Source organism: Pteronotus mesoamericanus, unplaced genomic scaffold (genome assembly GCF_021234165.1).
Source record: "Pteronotus mesoamericanus isolate MK-2021 breed Mesoamerican mustached bat unplaced genomic scaffold, CSHL_Meso_final contig_46, whole genome shotgun sequence".
Classification (NCBI taxonomy): Eukaryota; Metazoa; Chordata; class Mammalia; order Chiroptera; family Mormoopidae; genus Pteronotus; species Pteronotus mesoamericanus.
The window spans coordinates 4,789,677-4,816,615 of NW_026555170.1; the positions used below are offsets into that span (position 1 = coordinate 4,789,677).

A 26,939-nucleotide genomic window follows, 5' to 3' on the forward strand; every position below is an offset into this window, starting at 1 on the left:
TTTTCAGCTTTGCAGACTATAAAATTTCTTTAGCAATAATCAACTCTGCCAGTGTAGTGTAAAAGCAGCCAGAAATGATATACAAATGAATGGACATAGTTATGTTCCAATAAACCTTTATCTACAAAACAGGCAGCCAGTAGAAGTTGGCTCATGGACCATAATTCCCAACCCCCTGGGTTTTTTGATATCATAGCCAGGTAATCAAAGGTAACTAAATCTTACCATAAATATCATGTCAACTACTTCCCAAAAAGTCCATAAGAAGTATATACACAGTAGTGGTAGTCATATGGGAAATTATATATCAGTTTAGGAGAGTAGAAGTCAACTTCTAATGCAGAGCCATGGATTTAAGTGGGCAAATCACATGAATAAACCTATAGGACAAAGTGGAGTTTCCTTTTTAATCTATAGTGAAAGAGAATCTGATGATCCCTTTCCGGTCACATGTCACAAGATTAGAAGCAGTGACAATCATGCAGGTGTACAGAGTGCTGGCATGTTTCCTGAAGACAGGTGGGCAACCAGAAAGCCACCACACTGAATGGAGGAAGGGAGGGTAGAATGAAGCAGCTCCAACAACAGAACTGGCCACAATTTAATTACTGAAGGTGGCTAGATGCATAGAGGTCGTATGAAAGAGATCATCATGAATTAGTGTGAATTTGCTCTTTACAGAATGGATAATTGTAATTAGTAGTGAATGTAAAACAATAAATCATTTGTTGCTGATCACTCAGATTGTGACTTCTCTTTTCTTGTGGGGGAACCAAGAAGTAAAATAAAGATAACTGAAAATTGGAGAGAGAGAGCAAAAGAGAGAGAAAGAGTGTCTAAAAGAGATAAATAAAAATAACCTTTCAAACAGTTCTTAGTACTTGACAGCACCTTGATAAATGTTACTTTTACATCTCTATGAGCCAAGCCTTGGCCGTTCCAAAATTACCTGCATATATGGAAAGTTTACAAACATTCCTAGGTCCTACTTTTGTTATCTGAAAGATGTAATAATATCAAATTAACCTTACTCAAACTCTGTTTCTAATCTCAGCTCTAACTTAAAGTCTTCAGAAAAGCCTGGCATGATCTTTTCCTGACTTAGGGATATCAGCCTAACATAAAATCTCACTGCTCCATCCACCACAGTCTCATATACCCTTCTTCTATTATCACACCATTATTACAGTGTTGCTTTGTATTCATATATGCAGTTATGTGACTGACTTTTATCTCCTCACTAAACAATAGGTCTACTATGGGAGATAACTTATTCATTCCTTAGTACATATTTGGTGCCTTTCTAGTAAGAATTCCAAGTTATATGAATGCAGATAAAAATCATTCGCAAGAATCGAAGAACATTATTTATTTGCACGTACATTCATCCTTACATTCATCTGTCATGAAGCCACACCTGATTTATGACCATGCATTGTGCTGTTTTCCGGTGAAACAGGCCTGGATTAGGAGAAAGGGTCACTGCCCCATGGGACGTAGAGTAAAGAGCAGGAAACAGTACATGCCAATACACTCATTCAAGTACAGTTTTTTTAAAAAAGTATTTAAAAAGAACATTGTGAGCATATATAAAATCAACAGATTTGACCTTGTTTGGAAGTATTATGAGTAGGTTTTAAAGAGGAAGTGACATTTTGAGCTTATACTTGAAGTAGGAATGTGTAGGGAAAAAGATATTAAATAGACAGACAGATGGGCACACACACACACAGAGTCCACAAAGTAGTGTATGATAAATGCACATACCATAGTATAATAAATGTAGTTTAAAAAAACAAAAGATAAGAATCACTCTGTGTGTATGTGTGTGTGTGTGTGTGTATTAAGTTAGGTCTGTCCAGAAAAAGTCCAGCCATTGTTAATATAATGAGAATGTTTGCATGACATCAGTGTAACCTGACAGCCAAGGAAAGTGGCCTGGAATGCCCATGTGTGAACAATGACGACTTTACTAGTCAGTGGGGGTGGTAGACACAATTGAGTGAGCATGTGTGCTGTGTGGCCATCACATTCAAAATGACTGAGTGAGTAGAGCAATGAATCTGCATCAAATTTTGCATTAAGCTTGAACATTCCTCAGTGGAAACTATTCAGATGATTCAGAAGGCTGCAGCTATGGACAACTGGTGATTGGCAGCTTCATCAGGATATTGTGCCCATTTATGCATCACGTCTTGTGCAGAGTTTTTTGATGAAACATCAAATCACCCAGGTCACTCAGACCCCCTTAAGCCCAGATTTGGCACCCTGAGGCTTCTGGCTTTTCCGAAAACTAAAATCACCTTTGAAAGGGAAGAGATTTCAGATTGTTGATGAGATTCAGAAAAATAGGATGGGGCAGCTGATGGCGACTGGGAGAACTGTGTGAGGTCCCAGTGTGTCTACTTTGAAGGGGAAAGAGATATCCTTGTCCTATATACAATGTTTCTTGTATTTTGTCTCTTCTTCAATAAGTGTCTCCATTTTTCATATTACATGGCCGGATACTCTCTAGACAGACTATATAGATATTACATACATGCACACGCACACACACACACACAAATACACATTAGTCACAATGCAGCATGAGAAGTCTAATGTACTATAACTAACAAAAATAAAATTTCTCAGGTAATTTAAAATTTTACTGTTATGAAACACTCTCATATTCAGATAGAGTTTAATTTCTTCCAGTTTCCTATTTTACTACCTTTATTGTATGAGAGCTGACAGTCCACATTATCTTCTTTCTGAATTTTAATAAGGGACAACTTAAGGCACAAATATTCTTTCTTTCCTTAGGTTTTTGTTGTTGTTATTTGTTGTTGTCATCATCATTAGTTTTTTGCAAAGATAATTATAGTAAGTGGGCATAATGAAGAAAGAATATTAGCTTCCAACAAAGGGTTTCTAAAATGAAAAAAAAAAATAAAAATCTAAATAGGCTAATAGAAGAGAAATGCAATTTAAATTGCAAACTTTTAAATATATATATTTTACTTATTTTAACTATATTCAGTAAAAAAAATGGAGGTTAGGACTATGTGGAAGAAGCTTTAAGAAACAGATAAGAATGATTTTATTTTTTTCCTTTAAAAGAAGTAGGTGAGTCATTGAATGGGAAATACAGCTTTACACTTGTTTTAAGGGAGCCCTTTGTGTGTTTTAAAAACTAACCTTGGGGAGAGGAAGAGACCCTTGGGTACAGATATAATAATCCATGTTTTTGGAATACTGCTAGCTCAGAGATGTTGTATGTCAGAAATAAACAGCCCCACTCATTCTAGTAGCTTTATTGCTTCTGGCGTGTTATGATTAGAGATGTGTGTGGCTTTAAAACTGAAAAGTTGAATTGCTTAACACACTATGTATTGGAAGGCCTGGGCCAAATGGAAGCTTAATCAGCATTTTTCTTTCTTCTAAATGTAAATGGTATAATGCAGTGTCCTGTAAATGATGCTGTTTATCATACACTGTCAGAAGATGCTGCTGAAAGATGCATTTCTATTTGTTTTCTTACTTGAGTCTGATTTGTAAAATCAGATTTAAATGGTGGATGAAATTGAATCTGAATTTCAAGGACAGATAACCTAATGATGTTTATCATAACTGGAACTAAGACTAGGAATGATTATTCTAACTCTGGCTTCTAGGATTTGAAAGAACAATGTGTCTTTACTTCTACCTTTAAAATAACTAGTCCAAATGTAATAAATTTTACGGTAATTACAGGCATTAGCACTGGAAATGTAATAGCCAAAATGTTTGTGTGCACACTGCAATTTATATACTGAGCTACTAGAGACTTCTTTTTTCTTACATATTTGCAGAACAACAAACAATTTTAAAAATCTGATAGAGATATTGTTTTTACTTGTAAGTTTTTATAATTACGCAAATTCTTCACTGGCTATGAAAGAGCATAGCAACGTGTATGTGCCAAGTCTTTTTGGTGGATAGTCTTGTGCTCAAAAAGATTAGAAAACATTAATTTTCCTTGTCTGTGTTCTTAGCTGATTATGTCCAGTCTGAAATCAATGGGAACCACATATGCATGCCAAAAACCTGGGATCTTTAAGACTTCATTATGACTATTATTATAATAAATACGTTTCAAGATGGCCAATTTTAGGAATTAAGGCAGCACCGTTCTTAGCTACAGGAATCAGTAGCAACACGCTATAGAGGTCCTCTGCAAGTCACAAACACTGAAACACAAAGACCTTTTTTCCCCCTTTTGACCATAGGGAAAATTCTTTAATGTTTGCTAACAAATTACAATCGCATTCATGAGTTGCTCAAATCAAATTGGCATCCTCAGGCAAGAGGACAAGAGATTGTGAATTTGTAAGTGTTCATTTGGAAGTGAAAGGAAAGGAGAAAATTTGAGCCCTGCGAAACCTGTGAAAAGGTGGTTGCTTTTGTTAAAAGTTGACTGCCCCAAGACACCCATTTGTGCTGCTAATTTGATTTGTGCGCTGCCCCTCCTTTGAGGCAGTTTAAAGAAGCACTTAAAACTGCCTTGGAAATTATGAGTTGGAGAAATGAAGCTGGTCGGGGAGACCTAACTCACTGGCTAATTAGGAAGGTGGACCAAGTCAGTCAACACCAGGAATGGGTCTGGGTACAGCCACTGTCCAGAATCCTGGGCCCATCATCACTTTGAACAATGCCCAAACCAGCCCTGCTCAAAGAAATCCCTAGCCTTGGTGCAAAACAGATCTTCCAACTGGAGTGGATCCATCCTCAGTGGGCTGGGAGTCCTTGTTAGGAATGCCAGCTGGATCATGGGTGTAGTTGTCTTTGTGCATTAAATATTTGGAATATGCATCTTGATTTGTACTTTGCCCCTGACCTCAGAGTTACTGTGGATGGTTCTGAAATGGGGAACTCTCTTGGCATCATAATAAGACAGCATCAGAATTCTTAAAAAATCTCTCCATCCACATGTTGGCATTGACTTAAGGAAATGTCTCTTTGACTCAGTTTCTTCACATATACACACATATCTATATAGAGAGAGCCTCCAAGTTCTAATGTACTGTGATGGGTTTTATTTTATTCTGAATGCTAACTCATGACACAGAATTTTGCATGGCTGTGCTCTACATTGTAGACATTTTTAGGACTTCGGGGAAAAAAAGTACTTTAAGTTCAACATTACTTGCTTAGAAAAATCAGTGGTGCATTCAATAATTTATGCAAATGTAACTTGTTAATAAAAACTTCAACATAATACATATACTTAAAATTGGTAAAATATAGACATATTACTTTTTACCAGTACTTTTTTCTTTCATAAAATCTATTTTTTTCTATATTTTTAAAAATTTAAAAAATCAAGGACCACATTGACAAATATTTCCCTGATTTCTATGCATGTGTAAGAAAATATCGGCATGGTTTATTATCAGGCATTTGAAATACGATGTAAAAGTCTTAATAATGGGTTACAAAATAGTGAAGAAAATTTGTAAAGTAAAATTTATTCTACCAGCATATATTAAGTGCCTGTAGTAATGCCAGACAATGTAATAGAGACTAAAAAAGAAAATTTGAGATTTATTTTTAGGAGCTAGTATTTTTGTACAAGAGACTCATACATAATTAGATAATTCTGCTATAAAGTGATAAATGATGCAATGTTGAAAGGAAAAAAGGGCTTTGGGAATTTAAAGGAAAGGCATGGCGAACTCTGCTTGAAGGAATCCAGAAATACATTCTGTTTGTTGTCAGTGGAGCAAAATATCAGGGGTGAATAGCAATTTGCAAGGATTGGAAAAGAGGGAGAATATTGCATGAGTTCTATAGAACTATACAGTTCCACAACTATAGCTACAAAGACTGCTTGTTAAGGAAACTGAAAATTTTATTTGTCTTGGTATAGAGCTGGGTGAGAAGGGGAAAAGTGTTGTGGTCAGTAGTCAAACATGAAGGGGATACAGGTGGCAAGGAGGGTTGTGTGTTGTCTTTCCAATAAGCCCTTACAATTTGGGAAAACTCTTCATATAATGGAGGTTATGCATAAATGTTATTGTAATGTCATACATACATGTGGAAAGTAAATCTTGACCACAGTGGGGACAGATCTGTTGCAAAGAGAACAGTGAGAAGGTTTATGATCATGTACAGGGAAGAGGCTCTGAAAGTCTCAATTTAAGCAGTGACAATAGATTTCGGGAGAAATCTATTTAAAATGCTCATGTTATTCGTTCATTTAAAATAATTTATTGAGTTAGTCTAGTATTGGCTATTCATTCTAGGAAGATAGAATTTTTAATATAATAAACAAGTTATTTACACTGAGATATTGTGAAAGTAGAAATTACAGGTTCTTTTAATGATGAAAGAGAGAGAGAGTTGGGGGGATTAGAAAAGAAAACAGGAAATCATTTATGAGACAATATTAGAATTTTTCTTTGGAACACAGAATTTTTGACAATGCACATATGATAAAAAATTGATTTTTAGAGAAAGAAGAAATAGTTGACTTAGGAATGTGTTGAGTGTGTCTATGTTTCATTTGTAGAGATGTTGTTCTAAGAGAAATGCCGGTCTTTAGCCCAAGAAAATGAGTGGAGATAATTTAGATGTGAAAGTTAATAGATTGGAGATTATGTGGTGAATTATAGGAATAAAAGGAAATTACTTTGGGGGAAGTGGAGAAGGAGGAAACCTGAACACTGTAAGCAAATTGAGGAAAGATGTGCTAGAGAGCGAAAAGGAGAAAAAAATGGTCAAAATGGTAAAAAATAGCTAAAAAAGAGTGTTATGAGTCAAGTCTAGGAAAGAGTCTAAGAAATAGGAAGTATCCATTAGGGACCAGTTATAGAATGAGGCATATTACAATAAGAAAAAAAAATGAGATCATTGTTCTGGGAAATTAAGAAACTTTTGGTTATTTTAGCAAAAAGCAGATTTAGAATAAAGCAGAGTGGAGGGACTCATAATTTAATTTGTTGAGGAATCATTATTAAGCATTAGGCAATTGGAAGAGAAAGGAATAAAGAAACATGACAGTGGACTAAGAAGATAAAGAGGATATTTTGCTTATTTGTTTTGTTTTTTATTTTTAACAGGAGAATTCTGCTTGTTTTCTAAATAGAGAAGCCAGAGTAGATCACAGTTTTTGAACAGAGAGGGTATAATTAACAGGGTGAGATCTCAGAGGGAAGGCTAGGTAGAATAAAGCCCAATGAAAATGTTATCAGGAGTAGAAAGAAGGAAAGTCACCTTTTCTTTGAAGAAAAGGAAACATTAGGCATAGATCGTTCTAGTGCCATTTTAATCTAAAATTCTCAGAAACACTACTGAGAGAAAAACAGATTGCTTTCTTTTAAAATGGTCATAAGCAGCTGACATCGTATTCCAGCTACACAATTAAATCACACAGATAGCAATGGACAAAACTATGGCTGCACTGAGACGTTGTATATGGTCTCCCAAATACAGAGGTTATTTTTTGTATTAATGCATGCAGAATAGAACTCCATATTAAGAAGAGATTTCATTAGCTGCTAATGAAAATTTATGTCCACACCTCCCACGTACCACTTTAAAGTCTATGATAATATTAGTATTAATGGGAGTGTGGGAGAAATATACAATATGTTCATGACATCTTGTATCATTCAGTGTAGCAATAACAAAGCTAGAATTCTGACATTCAGATTTAATGAAAGTCTCTAGGTTTCATGAAAATTTGGGAAAATCTCTCCCAAATAGGAATTAAACTTTTTCAAGTGTTTATATTGAAAAACGGTTAGACGTGGCTATAAGAACACAAATCTTGTTATGAAAACAAAACTCAATTCATACAAATTTCATAACTTTGATATTAATATAGCACATGTGAACATTAGCCATTTTATTAATGGCTTCTGTATAAATCTATTGCCTTTTTTTCCCTCATTTTGCTTTTCTTCCTTTCTTATTTTACTTCATTGCATGTACTTTGTTGCCTAAGCTCATTTTTGGAACCAGTCAAATATATAACTGACTAAAATAACATCAATATCAGTTTTGTACAACAAGTCATTTATTCATTCTAACAAAAATAAATTGGATTTTTCCAACATTATAAATAATGCTGAAGAGAACATTTTTCCCCATACATCATGTATATATAAACACACTTTTGGTGTATGCAAACTTAACATTACACTTCACAGTGTAAATAAGTATTTCTACACTGGTTTCCAAAATATCTATACCACCTGCAGGATATGAGTACCCCTAATATACCACACCCTTACCCACACTTGACATTGTATTACTTCTTAGTTCATGCTAAATTGGTTGTGCAGTAGCATCTCATTGGAGTTTTAATTTTCATTCCAGTAATGAAATGTTTCTGGCCTCCTCAGCACCATCAATGGTAATGGAGGGCAATGGTTATGGTAAGGAAGGTCCATTTGACACTGCAAATTGGGCATTCTGCCTCCTGAGAATACAAGGCTTTAATCTAATACCAGAGAACATATTGGACATTATAACCTATAACGTCAAACTCTGCAAACCTCTATTAGTGAATTCTTCCTCCAGGTTGGAGTAATAAGACCAGTGCTGAGGGGAAATGCCAACTGGGAACCAGTAGATCTACCAGCCCCAGAAGGGTGGTAACTGTCAAACAATACAAATCACTGTGTTAGGGGGGGTTATAAGAAACTATCCAAGAACTGCACCGGGTGAGAATTGTATACTCTGCTCATAGTGATTTCCACAGCCCAGTTTAGCCAGTAAAAAAGTGAGATGGTTTAGGGCATGTAACAGTGGAATACTGATAATCAAACATGGTAGTGCCTCCTCATTAATGCAGCCGTGCCAACACCGTTGTCATCTTAGATATCTTGACCAAAGTCCTAGGAGAGTACCACATTGTGCTGGACTTAGCAAATGCTTTTTCAGTATATCCCTGGTTGGTGAGTCCCAAGATCAATTTGCCTTTATGTGGGAGGGGCAACAATGGACCTTTCAAGTGCTTCCCCAGGGCTATCTACACATCCCCACAATATGTTACAGGTCGGTAGCCCTAGACGATTTCCTGTTCTCCCTTCCCACATAAGTAAGATGGGCCCACTACTTTGATGATATAATGATACGTGAAGACTTGCCTTTCTGTAAGACACTCTGCAGACTTTGCTGGAACATCTGAGAGTCAGAGGGTGGGCAGTGCACCCACCAAAAATTCTTGGTCCAGGCACTGCCATAAGGTTTTTGGTAGTTATATGTTTGGGTAAGGCATGTCTTGTCCCAGAGGTGTTATTGAAAAATGCAGGCCTATCCAACTTCTAAAAACATGAAGAAGGTATAAGCTTTTGTAATAATTTTGGGTCTTTTGGGGGACTTTTAGTTCTCACTTGGTACACTGCCTCCATCCCTTACACTCCTGGTAAAGGGGCTCAGTGCAACAAGCTGCCTTTGAGCAAGCAAAAACTACTGAAGTGGATTTAAGCTCTGGGCATCTCCTGAGCAGGGCTACCGTTTGAGTTAGATATATCTAACTCTGGAAGATCTGGGTTGGATACTGTGGCAGAGATGAAAGAAAGAAAGAGGACCTCTAGGATTTTGGTTCCAGCTCTGGGAGGGGGTAGAAATCCAATACCCTCTTACAGAGTAATAGCTCCTCACAGTGTACACAGTGCCCCTCCAGGTAGAGCCTCTCACAAAGAAAAATATGTCATGGTAAGAACTTCCCTTTCCATCAAGGAGTGGGTTGAGAATATGTTCCATCAACCCACAACCCACTTCTACCATGGCTCGCACATCCACTAAGTTGCAGTCCTATTTGTAGCAGAGGAGTCCCTTCATGTCTGTTGGCCAACTGTCTCTAGACATGTAGGTACTACGCAGCCCTGTAGAGTATGTAGATCCTCCAAATACTTCACCCCTGTTTCTGTGGTGGCCTCAGTGTCCTATAGAGTGGGAGTATAAAAAATTCCCACTGATTCTTGGTATAAGTTGGATCTAGTTGGGATAACCAGCCTGAATGAACTGCAGTCATTATTCAGCCCAAAGCTGACACCATCTGAACTGAACAGAAATGAACCACAGCAGGCAGTGGTCTGAGCTCAGAGCAGTTTGCTTGGTGATGGATCATACATGAGCTCTTGCCATTAGCCTTTGCACTGAGAGATGGGTTGTTTTAAAGGGGTTAACTCTATGGCTTGGACAATGGAAAGTTGAGGGGTGGATAATCATGATTAAACCCTTGTGGAGTCAGAATTTGTAGAAAGACATTTGCGTTCCTTTTGAGAGTCTAAGGCCATCCTTACTAGCTTCCATATTCCAGCTCTTAAGGCACTGACACTCCTGGCAATCAGGAACTGATTCCCTAGCCCAGGTATGAGCTTAGCAACTGGCCTTTCAATAGATTCAGCAGATTGGGTACATAGGAAAAGTGGCCACTGTGGCTCCTGTATACAATGGCATATTGCTTAGGATGCCAGATAGCCCTTGAAATATGCTTGGTTAATGCAGTAAAAGCATATCCTATATATTCTAAGCAACACCAAAGGAGTCTGGGGCCATCCACCAGAGTTCCCAATCAATGAGAAATTGGCAAATTGATTACATTGGCACCTCCTTCTGACTGAGGGCTCTAAATATTTCTTGGTTTGTGTGGACTCTGCCTGTGGTCTAACCCAAGGTTTCCTGTGTCTCCATACAAAGCAGGTTGCCCCCACTGAGGGATTGGAGAAGCTGACTACCACGTGCAGATCCTCTCATCAAAGAGACGATGATTGGGGATCACATTTCAAAGGTTGTGATATTCAAGACTGAGCAAAGAACATGACATTGAATGGAAATTCCATCTCCCCTATAACATACAAGCAGTAGGGTTGGTAGAAAGGAAGAATGGACTATTAAAACAGCAGGTTAAATTACTAACAGCTAAAACCATTTTGGTCAGGTGAACTGGGATAGTACTTATCCCAGGCTTTAATACATTTGAATGATCAGCCAGTAGGGCCTATTGCCTCATATGCCAGACTGGGGACCCCTGCACCAAAAACTATAAAGCTATGAAAGTCCTAGGAGACAGACCATTGTTCCAACTTTGCGTGGGTCAACTGATGTGCTGCTGAGAACACTAAGCTCCATCACACGTGGGAAAGCGGTCATCTACTGGAACTTGCAATGGGAAATCCCAACTGGATGGGTGAGTTACTTCATGCCCATAGGGAAGGGGGAATTACTCAATCTCCGCTGGGACCCCACCGTCCTGCTACAAGCTGGACTTGTTGAAACACACTATACCTTGAATGGGAACATGCACCACCAAAAAGGGAGAAAGTGGGAGTCCTGGTGTGACACATCCTGTCCCCAGTCCATCTCCTCACCTCTGATGGTACTGCTTCCCCTGGCCAACATGTATGATATGCAGAACCAGGTCAAATTCCTACAGCTGCAGCCCTCTGAACACCTAAGGATCTGGCCACAAGTTTCATTCTTACAGAGGAAAGACCATCCCGTAGTTCATACTAAATACTGTCTTTTTGACCTTAGACTCCTGCTGCTCCTGTGGTGTTTCGTCATGGGATGGGCACCTGATGGCATCACCTATCTGCAGTGGGCCCACTCCTGTGCTAGAGGGAGCCGCTGTGCACATGTTCAGCAGTCGGACTGAAAGGCCATGACCACTGATTGACCTTCTAGCTGGACCCGGGAAACGAGAGGCTCTTTGCCCTCTCTCCTGTCCTTGGAATGTAACATTCCCCACACTGTTCCCACTTTAGGAACTACATTCTGTCTTAAGGACAAAGCCTTGAGAGAGCTTCGAATGCTTCGAATTTCAAGTAGGAAAATCCTGGGATTATAAACCTACAGACACCACCAACCCAAAGCCGTGCAGGGTTCCCCTCACATCTTCACCCTGATGATGGGGCAAACATAGTATGAAAAGAAGCACCCTCAACAGAGGATTGTAGACGGCATTACTGTACTGATCCCAGAGTCATGGCCTTACTACCGGGGTGTTTATACATCTTTAGTATTGCTTCAATAACTGTCAGGGGAAGAGAGTCTTCGTGAAGACCGTTTTATCTGTTACTTTGCAACATTTGGGGTTGCCCGAGGTGTGAATTGAAAACCCTTCACTCAAGCGAGGGTCAGAAACAACAACTGAAAAATCTCCAGCAATTGACGATGGAGTAACTCTGCTGAGACCTGGGGCAAAAGACGGCCCGGCTAGGGTGCACGAGGGCGAGGCTCCTGGGCCGGGAGTCCGGCCGAAGCAATAAGGAAAGACCGAAGGCAGTCTCGCGCGACCTCAGCCCCAGCTGTCTCGCGAGAGATTGCCCAACGGGAATTTACGCTGCTTCAGGCTTCTCCAGGGATGGTCATCTTCCCTAGAGAATCTGAAGAGCCTCGAATAATGAAGTTCTAACAAATTTCCATTTGGTACCCTGCAAAGAAAATGCCTGTTTATTAGGATTTGAAGGTAAGCCGTGCCTGTGTATCCAGAGTTTATAGTCGATGTTTTCGTTTCACACTTTTTTCCTCCCAAGGAAAGACTCTGCTGTGAGGGTTAATCCTGGGGTGCTGGAATTAGCTTGGGCTGTTTTACTGAAGGAAGAGAGGTACCAAGACAGTATTGACCCATGGTCAAGCATGAGTTGTAGTAATTAATAGTATTGCTTTTACCCGAGGGGCCAAGGCAAGTTTCTGGTGGTTTGTATGGACTTGTGAACGTTGTTTATTGATAATAGTTGTTCGCACCTGATTTAAGTGAGACTCCCAGAGGGCTCTGCCATTGGGGCTGGTTTCATCACAGAATATGCCCATGTTTGGTCTCCTGGGTCCGAGGTGTTCTGTGCTTATCTTGGTGTTTCTGGTCTGAGAGAAAAGGTATTGATCATCCACTACTGCCCTGCAGAGGAGGACAATCAGAGTGAGCTCCTGGCTTCTACTGATCTGTGCTGTGAGGCAGCATTTAGCTGAAATGCATTTCCTTACTTCGATGCTATTGCCATTTTGTATTCAGTCCTTGCAATAAACCTAGATTCCTAAGCATTATAATTGCCAGTCCTGTATGAGTTCTTTAGCAATTAAAACTTGTCTGCCACCATTTGTGGAGCCTCAAACTAGAGAAACATAATAAGCAAAATAAGCATATGCCTCCAAAAATGATCTTTTTTTTTCATGGCATGGAACAAGATGTCATAGCTTTGTGTGTGTATAAAATGCTTCACAGATTTGCATGTCATCTTTATTTGCAAGAGATATGCTAATCTTCTTGGTATTATTCCAGTTTTCGTATATGTGCTGCCAAAGCACGTACTACTATAGGATTTTGTTGAAAATGAATACTAATAACTTAAAAATTCAATCATAAAAATTATTTTCTTACAAATAATGATTGCATATACTTCAATAGGAGAGACAACAAATCTTTCTATATCACAAACTATCCTGTGCTGCACCTGAGGACACTAGAAAACAAAATGTTGGTGTATTGATTTTAACAATTATTTGTAAGCTATGTTAGAAAATATTAAGTGTTTTAATTTAAAAAAGGTAAATTGTAGAAATGTATCATTTTGATCACTGAAACATGATAGTGATTGGCTATCTTTCTTGATAATCCTGAGTTTCTATGTGACAGTGAAACATAACCACCTAAGAACAGGCATCGCAAAAAGCAGAACTTTAAAAAAGGTATTCATCATTGTGTCACTTGATTCACTATTGCGTTATGCAATCTGTGTACCAGTGTGCCAGAAAATTTAGCCTCTACATTTCCAAAAAATTTTTTCTGAAAGCACTATCAATATTACGCTTTTTATTCCTTATCAAAGAAAATTATATCTTTCCTTTTCCCCTCTTTTATAGTGAGTGATATGCATCTTGATAACAGGGAATAGAAAAGAGAAATGTTTTCTTGCCATTAAAATAAAGAGACTCCATAAACAATGTGTTTCTGTGGCTGAAGTGCTGTGTGCCTACCCCTGTTAGGTGTGTTAACTTCCGCAGGATTTAATCTTTAACTGTACTATTGGAGATTACTTAGCACAGGCTTTCTATTTATAACCTCATAAAAGTGATTTTTTGATGGAGGAATAATCTTTGTTGTGTTATTTATTGCAGACAGTGCAGCTCAGTGAATAAATTGTACACAGATACAGTTTATGGTATGAAGGGCAATCTCTGTGCAGAGAAAAAGAGAACTGCACTGCATGCTCAGCACTAATTTCTCTTGCTCTTTGTGTTTGTGCCAAAGTACTTTTGGTAACATTAATTGAGAGGAGCCACATGGTATTTTAAATAGAGTCATGGGAATTTGCCCCATTATACAGCTGAGTAACTATACAAAACATCCATCAGTACTGACCACACCATCAAATATTGCATTGTGGCATCAACCCAAGACATTACATTTATCTAATCATTGACTTTACATTTACCTCAATCTATTTCAAGACAAGAAATGAAATGCTTGCTTCAAAATTACATTTCCAGCAATTTCTGATAAAGGAAGGAAATGAACTCTGAATGGAGCAATTGTTTTCTAGATGGATTTTTAAGACATAGTATATTGGGTCCTGAGTTCATTGATTTGTATAGAACCAAGAGACACAGGTTGGAAGGGGACATCTCTTCAGTAGAAGAGAGAGTTGGAAGGAGATTGCTTGTTCCCTGAATCAGAGGCCTTTATCCAAATTTAAAAACTTGCTCACAGAGCAAATTTCTTTTGATGCCTTAAAATGAAATTTCAAAATTCTATAAGCACAGGGACATCTTAAACCTTTTGGGACATTTTAAAGAGAAAAACACATTAGTCCAGTAGATGATTCAAAGGATTGGAAATTGGATATAAGACCTTTTACTTCCTTGCTGAAGATCAGTTGACTATACATGTGTGAGTTTATTTCCAGGCTCTCTGTTTTTTTTCACTGATCGACATGTGTGTTTTTATGCCAGTACTAAACTTTTAATTACTGTAGCTTTATAATATAATTTGAAATTTGAAAGTGTGATGCTTATAGGTTTAGTGTGATGAATACAGGTTTATCATCATGACTTTCCTTGAACATATGATGGCTATTAACATATCTAATTCATTACTACATTGAAAGCAGTCTGTTTTGGGGTTATACCACCTGTGTTCCAGAAAATAAAATGCTTCAGTAATGATTACTTATTGATGAGCTTCTTGAACAACTTTATCTTAACTGGGCCATCATTGTGAACTGTTTTTGAAAGTTCAATTTTAAAATGTGATGTGATTGCACAGTAGGTCACTCAGAAACATGCATTCAAACAAGCATGTATCTGTCATCCAAGAATATGATCTCTGTCTCTATTCTGGATAGTCTATTGAATGCCAACATTCCAGTTTTAATTGGCTTCTTTGACCTGCCCTCATTTTCCAGGTACTCTGTAAGTTGCACTGATATAACTTCTAAAAAAATGTCTGCTCTAACTATTTGACTAAAAACAATAACAAAAACAAGTATTTATTAGGGTCTTACCAAGAACCTGTCACTTTAAATATATTATCTTAATTTATCACATTGATCTGAAATACTAACAAAGCATATAAGGTGAGGATTGTAATTATCGTAAGGAAAAAAAAAAAACAAAACTAGCAGTCAAGATCAGAACAAATGACTTTGAAACAACTTTTGTATACCGAAAAGTTACTCTCTTTTCTAGTCCTAATTTTTTGAGATATGGCATTAAAGGTAAATGCAGAGAATAATTACAATGAAGTACCTCTATAAAGCACAATTCATATGAATAGCTCAAAGCACTTCTTATTGCTTTACCTCATTAATTTTTGTGGTATCCTACTGAGTGAGGGTGGCAGGGATTTTATTTCTCTTTTATGGATTTTTTTTTAAAAGTGAAACATACTTAAACTTCCAGGTGCTTTCTCTGCAGCATATCAATGACTGCTTTAACTAAAAGGTGGCAGGCTTAGATCTCCTATTCCAAAATTTTTCATTAATTTGTTAAATCATACTTTTAGCTAATAGTTATTGAATGTAAATGTACATTATAAAATTATTATATTTAATACTCTGAAAGAGCCTACAATCTAACTGAGGAAGGCTTTTAGGTGTTTGTAATAGATATGATAGGCAGTGGGGTTCCTAGAAAGCTTTGAATTGGGGGTCACATAATAAAACTTAGCATTATAAGTATTCATTTTTATCAAGTAAACAGGGAAGGACTCTTTGTTAAGCCTTGTGCAAAAACCCTCCTAGGAATTTATGGCTTATCAGCCCTCTACCCAAGATTTATATAGAGGCAAGGCTTAAGGAGATTTGGTCCGAGTCATTTCAATTTAAGACATATTTAGCAAGCCCCTATCATGGCTCCAGAATTTTAAATGGAAGTAAATTCTCTTTGATTTTTGTGCAGCTGAGCTGGAAGGCATGAAGGCTTCTTCACACACGAGGTTGGTGATTAATATTGGCAGTTGGCTGGTGGCCTCAGTTTCTTACATTGAGGCCTCTCCGTGTAGTTTCTCTATGAGGTCTCTTCTCATAGACTAATTTGGACATCCTAACACATGGTGATTGGGTTCCAAGGGTAAACGTCTTGACGTAGAGAGCAAGACAGAAGCTTTATCCTATTCATGACCTAGTTAATTTCATATACTCCTTGTCTGGGCAGTCACAGGAATCCATTTTCCATTCGGAAGTGTTAGTTGCAATGGAAGATCATAGAGGATAGTGTTGCCAAATATGGGAAATACCACCCATATCAAGAATTAGAGTATTGCCAGGAGGGTGTAATCTACTTGTGCATCATTCTTCATCCAAAATGTCTGCATTGCCTTAAAAGTAATGACTGTTATTTTTGTAGTAGTCACTTACTTTATAATTTTTGCTGTTTTTATATGTACCAGTTATATATTTTAGTTTTGGCTAGTTCTTGTACACTATGTCATACTGAAATTATTCTTGTATGTCTTGTCTTTCTCAGCAAACATCATGCATGTGAGATTGATTCATGTTTAGCTCATTCTGAGGGTCACCATGTATTGGAGTGCATACATCTCCAGTATTAACCAGAGCTGCCACCCTTTGTTTATTTCTGCAGACCGGCAAATAGTAAGCTCAACATGAGGACTCAAGTTACCCCCAAAGACTTCACCTGGAGGAAACCTTGGCCTATAATGTATATCTGGGATATGGGAGGCACCCCCAAATAGGACTATATCCCTGAGGCACTAGGGTAGTAGCGGTGGTTGGCAGGGTCAGATCTGAACTGCTGTTCAGGTTGTAAGGCTTTCCACAGGCCAACCAACACCGCATTGGGTTGTCTGTCAGTCTTCTCAGGTAGGGCCCTGGCAACAGCAAGGAGGTCAAACTGCATTCGCTTCCAAGTTACTTTTACTAGACACTTTACAGCCAGTTGTGATAGCCTTTTGGCTTCTCTGTCTTGGATCTTTGCCATAGCCCATGCCCATTCCTGACATTTGTCAGTTTCGTGCTAAACAGCAATGGACTGCTCAACCTGATAAATGTCTGATCCCATGATTGGGCTGAGCATAGATATCAAGATTTTATTCCTGTACTGGGGGATGTACGGGAGTATTTTGGCTTTCATTCCTGAAATGAATGTGGCCCAATCAGGGTATTCAAAGACAGTGACATAGATGGTCTGTCTCATTCCCAACCCTTTAAGAATTCCCAACCCTTTACGAATTTGTTTTACTTCCTCTATAGATTTCTAGGGTCCCATGTGCCCAAGGAGATCCCCCTCATTGGGCTAAGCCTCCCTGCAGGTTAGAATAATGCAATCTATAAGGGAGTCTGTTCCTTGAACCCCTGAGTGCCATGCAGACACTTCTGGAGGACAAGATGTGTGGGGATGTTCCTTGTTTTTTCTGTCTCCTGACCAGTCAGAGAAATCTCATTGTCCCCTGTATCTCACAGCCACAGTGGCCATATTTGGCACTTTCCCTGACTTTTTTTTTTTTTTTTTTTTTTTTTGAACCTGACAGCTGTATAAGTAAGCTCAGTGGGCGTATGAACATTTGCGTATCTCACCATGAACATTTGCAGAATTGGGGGCTGTTCCACTAGCTGGGGTTATTGCTGGGCTTTTGCTTTCCTTTGTATTAGGGGGTCAGATGGCATGGGGTGCTTCATCCGTATCACTGTCAATCACCACAACATCCTCCTCTTCATTCTTTTCACTTTCCCAGAGATTTCACCTCTTAACATTTCAATCAGACTTTGTCACATGTGTTTGGGCCTTAATCCACTGCACCTTGCACCCTTCTAACTTTGCGAAATGGCATGCTAAAGTCTCCAATTCATTATCCTGCTGTGTCGCCTGATCTGCTAGCTCCAAAGCTAGCCGGGGTATAGACACCTGCACATCAGTGGCTAGCCAGATTGCTCGCAGTAGAGTCCAGCCCACTGTGAAAGCTGTTCTCTGATTTTTGCCACAATGTACTTGCTATGTGCAACTCAAACAAATGCATTTTTTTTTAATTAATTTATTTACTTTTTAAATACATTTGTCTCTGCCTTCCCCCCACCTCTTTCCCTTGCCCCCTCCCACCTTCCCTCCCTCAGCTCTTCCCCTTTGGTTTTGTCCATGAGTCCTTGCTATATGTTCCTTGACTTTCCCCTTCCCTTCCCTTTCCCTGCCCCCCCCCTTCCCTCTTGTCTCTGTTGATTTCTTTTCCTTTCAGTGTTGCTGGTCATATTTGCCTTGCTTCTTTGCATTGTTGGCTAGGTTCCGCTTATAGGTGAGATCATATGGTATTTGTCTTTCGCCCCCTGGCTTATTTCGCTTAGCATGATGCTCTCCAGTTCCATCCATGCTATCGCAAAGTTTAGTACTTCTTTTTTTCTTTCTGCTGCGTAGTATTCCATTGTATATATGTACCATAATTTTTTGATCCAGTCATCTACTGATGGGCATTTAGGTTGCTTCCAACACTTGGCTATTGTAAATTGTACTGCTATGAACATTGGGGTGCATAGGTTCTTTTGTATTGGCGTTTTGGTGTTCTCAGGGTATAGTCCCAGCAGGGGAATCGCTGGATCAAAAGGCAGTTCCATTTTCAGCTTTCTGAGGAAATTCCACACTGCTTTCCATAGTGGCTGCACCAGTCTGCATTCCCACCAACAGTGCACTAGAGTTCCCTTTTCTCCACAGCCTCGCCAGCACCTGTTGTTTGTGGATCTGTTTATGATGGCCATTCTGACCGGTGTGAGGTGGTACCTCATGGTGGTTTTGATCTGCATTTCTCTGATGGCTAGTGATGCAGAGCATCCTTTCAAATGGCTCTGGGCCCTCTGTATCTCCTCCTTAGAAAAGCATCTGCCCAGGTCCTTTGCCCATTTTTTGATTGGATCATTTGTCTTCTTGGAGTAAAGTCGAGTGAGTTCTTTGTATATCTTGGAGATCAAACCTCTATCTGATGTATCATTAGCAAATATATTTTCCCAAATGGTTGGCTCCCTTTTCATTTTGCTGATGTTTTCTTTAGCCATGCAGAAGCTTCTTATTTTGATGAGGTCCCACTTGTTTATTCTTTCCTTTATGTCCCTTGCTTTAGGAGACATATCAGTGAAAAAATTGCTGCGTGAGATATCTGAGAGTTTCCTGCCAATGTTCTCCTCTAGGACTTTGATGGTGTTGTGACTTATATTTAAGTCTTTTATCCATCTTGAGTTTATTTTTGTGTATGGTGTCAGCTGATGATCCAATTTCAATTTTTTGCATGTAGCCGTCCAGCTCTCCCAACACCATTTGTTGAAGAGGCTGTTATAGCCCCATTTTATGCTTCTGCCCCCTTTGTCGAATATTAGATGTCCATAGAGACCTGGGCTTATTTCTGGGCTTTCTATTCTGTTCCACTGGTCTATGGGTCTGTTCTTGTGCCAGTACCAGATTGTTTTGAGTATAGTGGCTTTGTAGTAGAGTTTGATGTCCGGTATTGTGATCCCTCCTACTTTGTGTTTCTTTCTCAAAATTGCTGCGGCTATTCGAGGTCGTTTATGGTTCCATATAAATTTTTGAAATGTCTGTTCTATTTCTGTGAAATACGTCATTGGTATCTTAATAGGGATTGCGTTGAATCTATAAATTGCTTTTGGTAGTATGGACATTTTAAGGATATTAATTCTTCCAATCCATGTGCACGGTATATGCTTCCATTTATTTGTGTCTTCCTTAATTTCTTTCTTCAATGTTGCATAGTTTTCTGCATACAGGTCTTTTGTGTCTTTGGTTAAATTTATCCCTAGGTACTTTATCTTTTTTCGTGCTATATCGAATGGTATATTTTTCCTGATTTCTTCTTCTTCTATTGCATTGCTGGTGTACAAAAACGCCTTTGATTTCTGAATGTTGACTTTGTATCCTGCTGTTTTGCCAAATTCACTTATTAGGTTGAGGAGGTTTTTGGTAGAGTCTACAGGGTTCTCTATGTACACTATCATGTCATCTGCAAACAATGATAGTTTTACTTCCTCCTTTCCTATTTTGATGCCTTTTATCTCTTTCTCTTGTCTGACCGCTGTGGCTAGGACTTCCAATACGATGTTGAAAAGAAGCGGTGAGAGCGGACATCCTTGTCGTGTTCCCGATCTTAGTGGGAAAGCTTTCAGTTTTTGCCCGTTGAGTATGATATTGGCTGTAGGTTTTTCATATATGGCCTTTATTACGTTGAGGAATGCCCCATTTATTCCCATTTTGCTGAGTGTTTTGATCATAAATGGGTGCTGTACCTTATCGAATGCTTTTTCTGCATCTATCGAGATGATCATGTGGTTTTTGTCTTTTCTTTTATTTATGTGTGTATCACGTTTACTGATTTGCGTATATTGAACCATCCCTGCATCCCTGGGATGAATCCCACTTGATCGTGATGGATAATCTTTTGAATGTATTGCTGGATGCGGTTTGCCAATATTTTGTTGAGGATTTTAGCATCTATGTTCATCAGCGAAACTGGCCTGTAGTTTTCTTTCTTTGTAGGGTCTTTATCTGGTTTTGGGATCAGGGTGATGCTGGCCTCATAGAAGGAGTCTGGCAGTCTTCCCTCCTCTTGGATTTTTTGGAATAGTCTGAGAAGGACAGGGGTTAGCTCTTCCTTAAATGTTTTGTAAAATTCTCCTGGGAAACCGTCTGGCCCTGGGCTTTTGTGTGCTGGGAGTTTCTTGATGACTGCTTCAATTTCCCCAGCTGTTATCGGTCTGTTCAAGCTTTCTGTTTCTTCCTCCTTCAGTGTTGGAAGATTATACTTTTCTAAAAATTTGTCCATTTCATCAAGATTTTCAAATTTCTTGGCATATAATTGTTCATAATAGTTTCTGATGATCATTTGTATTTCTGTGGTATCAGTTGTTATTTCTCCTCTTTCATTTCTGATATTATTAATTTGGGTCCTCTCCCTTTTTTTCTTGATGAGTCTGCTTAAAGGTTTGTCCACTTTATGAATCTTTTCAAAGAACCAGCTTCTGGATTGGTTGATCCTCTGAATTGTTCTTTTTGTCTCTATGTCATTCAGTTCTGCTCTAATCTTGACTATTTCCTTCCTTCTACTTGCTCTGGGATTTATTTGTTGTTGTTTCTCCAGTTCTTCAAGTTGTAGTGTTAGGTCTTTTATTTGAAATGTTTCTATCTTTTTAAGGTAAGCCTGTATTGCTATGAACTTCCCTCTCAGGACCGCCTTTGCTGTGTCCCATAGGTTTTGGACAGTTGTCTGTTCATTTTCATTTGTTTCCAGAAATTTTTTGATTTCTTCTCTTTTCGCATTATTGACCCATTCATTGTTTAATAGTGTACTGTTCAGTCTCCATGAGTTTCCAAGTTTTTGAAGTTTCTCTTTGAGTTTGATTTCGAGTTTCAAGGCCTTGTGGTCTGAGAAAAAGTTTGGTATTATTTCAATTTTCCTGAATTTACTGAGGCTTTCTTTGTGTCCTAGCATGTGGTGTATCTTTGAAAAACTGCCATGAGCATTTGAAAAGAATGTGTATTTTTCTTCTTTGGGATGTAAGATTCTATATATGTCAGTTAAGTCTCTTTGATTCAGTGTTTCATTCAGCGCCACGATATGTTTATTAATGTCAAACAAATGCATTAAACCAGCTGGCATTTTGGGGCATCCCCGTACTCACACAGCAGCCTGCAAGCATTCAACATACCAGCCACCACTCCCCACATATAGGTTTATGGCCAACCTGGGATTTCCCTGTTAGATGCCATTTCCCAAGACCCATATCTTAGTCTTCTGGCTGGCTCATCAGTTGCTGGTTCCCGATCTCATAAATTCCCTAGGTGAAGTTTGAAACAGAATCACTTACATGGAAGGTAAGGAGAGACTGGAAAAAGAGAGACAGCACTCCAGATTGGTAGGTGGCAGTTTTAATAAGCAAAGAAATTTACATAGGAGTCTTGTCTTGGGTAGCTGCAAGATGAGTAGATCTCACCGACCGACCCACCCACCAGAATCTTAAGAGTTTATATATAGTCCTTAATGGGATTCAGTCACATATACAGTCCAGATGGTTTCACTAATACACTCTCAAGTCTGCATCCTTAAAATACTCCCAGTGCAGGAAAACTACATTCCAAAGACAGGGGAGGAGATAAGGAATCTCTGGATAGGTCCAGCTTCTGGGTCAAGTGGCAGTCATATCTTCTCCATGCCCTTCTTCAACAGAGTCTTAGCAGAGAGATGGTTTCAAAGCTGGAGGCTCAGCAGGTGCCATGAGAAAGCACTGCTTGACAATCAGGTTGTTTCTACATACTATTTTTTAATTTTCCAATTGATTTATTGGGGTGACATTGCTTATTAAAATTATACCAGTTTTAGGTGTACAGTTCTATAATAAGCCATCTGAATATTGTATTGTGTGTTCACTACTCCACGCAAGTCTCCTTCCATCACCATTTATCCCTCTTATAGCCTCTTCTACCACCCCACCCCCACCCCTGCCACACAGGTTGCCTTTAAGAACATTTTTTTTTTCCTGCAATGAAGAGGGATGTGTGTACACCAGAGACACACTCAGGATGTTCACTGTGACCAAAGAGGGCATCACGGAGGAAACTTCTTCTGAGAAAGGATTAATTTGTGTGCTTTGTCATTAATCAGTTCAAAATTGATTAAGTTTGTACCTTAGAATGGTTGGTCTGATTAGCTTTATTAAAAACTGAACCTGAAGTACCCAGTTAGTCACCTAGGTACGTTATTAGGCTGGATTGATGCTTTCAAAAAAGGCCAGGGAAAGGCGGTTGGAAACTCTTAACTTTGTAGTGTGTATAATTGTACTTTATCCCTTATTTTCAATCTGTCCTTTTGTTACTTTCATTCCTCTTTTAGGTAAACTTCAATTTGTGCCCCTCTAGTTCGTATATTTAAACCAAAGTTTGGCAAACTTTTTTTTTTTTTTTTTTTTGTAAAGGGGTTGCTAGTACCTATTTTTGGCCATGAGGAACATATGGTCTCTTTTACAACTACTCAACTATGGCTCCTGGTTCCTACAGCTCTTGAGCAACACTGTGATTCATCAAGAAAATGTATTTGCTTTCTCTCAGTTTTTATGCATGGAGGAACTAAAGTTCTGAGATGTTCTGAAAAGTTCTGGGAAATTATTTGTTCTGAAAAGTCAGTAATTTCTCATTCACCTGTTTTCTGTCTTTCCAAAAGATCTAGGATAAAAACAGACAACTTTTATTGACTATTTTTATTTTCTCTTGCCTTTACTGTTTTGGGTTTGCACTTGATATCTTTGCTGTATTTTATTAATCAAAAATAAGTAGAGGTAAAGGTGTGTCTTTTGCTGCTCATGTTCTTCCAGAAACTTCTCTTTTGAATCTCACAGTTCTACTTGTTAATGTCCCCAACTTTTGCAACTTTTTTAGTGAAATTTATTGAATGCATGGTGAGTGACATTCTGCAATTATTTATTTATTCTGTAATCAAATCATGAAAGTTGGTATTGTCTCTTATCCAGAAGTTTGTCTTAATCTTTTCTACATTTAGAATGGAATAAATAGCCCTGGCCAGGTAGCTCACTTGGTTAGAGTGTCATCCTGATACACCAAAGCTGCAGGTTTGATCCCCTGTCAGGGCACATAGAAGAAGCAACCAGTGAATGCATGAATAAGTGGAGCATCAAATCGATGTTACTCTCTCTCTCTCTATCCCTCCCCTTCCATGACCCCCCTAAAATCAATAAATACATCTTTAAAAACAGAATGGAATAAGTATAGTAAATATTAATAATAACCATACTTTGAGGCCTTTGTGGCTTTTTATACCTAAAGAAGATAAATTATTATAGCTGCCTTCGATTTTGCAAAGGGATATGTTAATAATCAAGCCAATTTGACTCATTTGATAACTACTACTATAAGAAACAACTGGAATGGTCCAGTTTACTTTGTATTTATTTATTTTTGTATCATTTACCCCGTGATATTTTTAACTTAATTTTTAAATAAAATATTTGATATTACTATGGCCATCTGGGTATAATCTAAGTTTGTATAGTGAAGGCTGTGTATTGATTATTTATTCTGCTATATAATTAATGAGGTGTTTAGCTTTTTAATATTCTTGCAGCTTAGGTTTTTGCCAAGAGGCATATTACTTCCAAGGAAAATTAAAGAGAAACTTAGGCTGGATTCTATTATTTTTTTTACTTCTCTCTAAGAAAAGGGGGAGTTGATATTTCAGAAGATTAGCAAGTACAAACTTTTAACTTTACAGAAAAATTAATGTACATCTTGAGTTTTTCTTTCCATTTTAGAATAAGATAATTTAGTATAAATTAAATTTAATCCAATCTGTTATTCATCTTTAATGGTACTTACTTGGGTGGCAAAATGTGTTTAGTTTTATTCTATCCATTTTGTTTAGCTCTGTGGGAAAAGAAACAGCATATGTGGGGACTGATAAGTCCTTCAGCTAGTTATCCATAAACCTTCATGCAGTGACAACTTTTCTCTCAGTGAGATCTTCTCTAGTATTCTGTGCAGAAGCCAGCACACTGTGGGTAGACCTGAGAAATGGTGAGTTGAATAGGTACCCTGAGAATGAAATAATTTAACTTTTATCTTGGCAGCACACACATACATTGGCAGATGATTCACTGACCTGTTGTATAAACTAGACATTACCCCATATTCTTCTTCTTCTGAATAACCTAGGATTCAGTAAATCTCCTGTGTTGTTACACAGATTCCTAAGAAATGTGTTCACTGTTTTCTGTAGAAGTAAGCTTAGGGTAAAGGCAGAAGATAATAGTATCCCATTCAATATTATTCCCAAACAAGACAGTAATAGTAGAGGGAAATTAGTGAGGTAATTGTTTCACTCTCTCAGTTTCAGAGGTTTTACCATATACACACCACCAAACAGAAATTGTTTATCTTATAGAGTGGTGGATTGCCTATTAGAGATTTTTTTGTATGGTTACTGAGGGTGGAGGAGAAGATATACTAAAAAATGAAGTGAATGCCCTGAGCCAGCAGTTGATAAATGGTTTTCTTTCTCCTATATAACTAGAAAATATGAGTCCAGGAACCAAGGGTAAACATGGGAGTGGCTGTATAACTATTGATTCTAATAATATGGTTGCCAGTGTTGCTTCCTATCTCCACAGGATAAAATACAATTGGTTTAAAAAATTTAGTTTCAAAGAATAATATGTCCCCTAAAATTAGCAATGTTTTCACCAAACTGCATGTTGAGACTGCCACTTGATTTTTCATGACATTGAGCCATTGCGGAGGTCCCATGCACTCTCGTACTCCAATATTTGCATCAGTGATTCAGTTATTCAGACATTTTAAAGCCTATCTTCATTCGCTCCTCCTGATCTGCTCTTCACCATCTCCATTCCTCACTCTGTTCTTGGATACTGAATGGTGTTAACCGTATTGAAAATCTGATTTCTGGTTGGTTTCAGCCTATGGAGGAGTCTTGGAAAAAGATCTGAATGAGGGAGGGAGGTTAGGATATTTGTGTTTCAGAACTCTCTCTTTAAGGTTGCCTATTCCCTGGTATCAAAGGTCACTGACTGCTTCTTTGGAGACAGGTAAACTTAACAGATCCTTTGCAGTTTTACATTTACTCTATTCCTTTGTCCTTTTAGACAGGAGCATAGTTATAGCTCAGTTGTTACAGAATCACAGGTTAATGCACTATTTAATTTCGACTCATCAAGGATAAGCCTGTTTTCATTTGTTTGATAGATACAGTAGTCCCCCATTATCTGCAGGGGATCCATTCCAAGACCCCCAGTGGATGTATGGACCACACATAGTGTCAAAACCTGTTTACACTATTTTTTTCCTATACATGCAAACTATAATACAGTTTAATGTATAAATTAGGCACAGTGAGAGATTAAAAATAATACCTAATAATAAAATAGAACAATTATAACAATATACTATAATAAGAGTTATGTAAAAGTGCTCTCTCTTCAAGTATCTTATTGTACTCTATGCAGTGTAGATATGCTGGAATAAGGGAGGAGTATGTGCCCTGTGGGACAGAGCAGAACAGTGTGAGATTTCATCACACTATGCAGACTGGCCTGCAATTTAAAATGTAGGAATCACGTATTTCTGGAATTTTCCATTTAATGTTTTCAGACCACACTTGACCATAGGTAACTGAAACCATGGAAAGTGAAACCACGGATTGTGGGAGCTCCTGCATTTTAAGGTGGTTACATCAAAATAGTGAAAAACGATGATGTGGTTACCGTTTTTATTTGTTCTTTTAACTTTATTTTTATTGTTGGTACAGATGTCCCCATCCCCCCCACCCTTTTGCCCACCTCCACCAAGCCTCCTTCCCCTCTGTCCCTCACCACACTGTTGTCTGTGTCTGTGTGTCATGCATGTATGTCCTTTGGCTAATCCCTTCCCCTTCTTTCATCCAGGCTCCCTCCTCACTCCCCTTTGACAGCTGTCAGTCTGTAATTATTGTTTGGAAT

The 26,939-nt window shown here is 38.3% G+C and overlaps 1 non-coding gene across 1 annotated transcript; it reads right to left on the bottom strand.

Moving 5' to 3' along the window:
• Nucleotides 1-13,176: 13,176 nt before the first annotated feature.
• LOC129074205 (U6 spliceosomal RNA) lies at nucleotides 13,177-13,281 on the bottom strand. The gene has a single exon (XR_008529516.1). It is a non-coding gene; the product is annotated as a U6 spliceosomal RNA (small nuclear RNA).
• Between the last annotated feature and the right edge of the window lie 13,658 nt (nucleotides 13,282-26,939).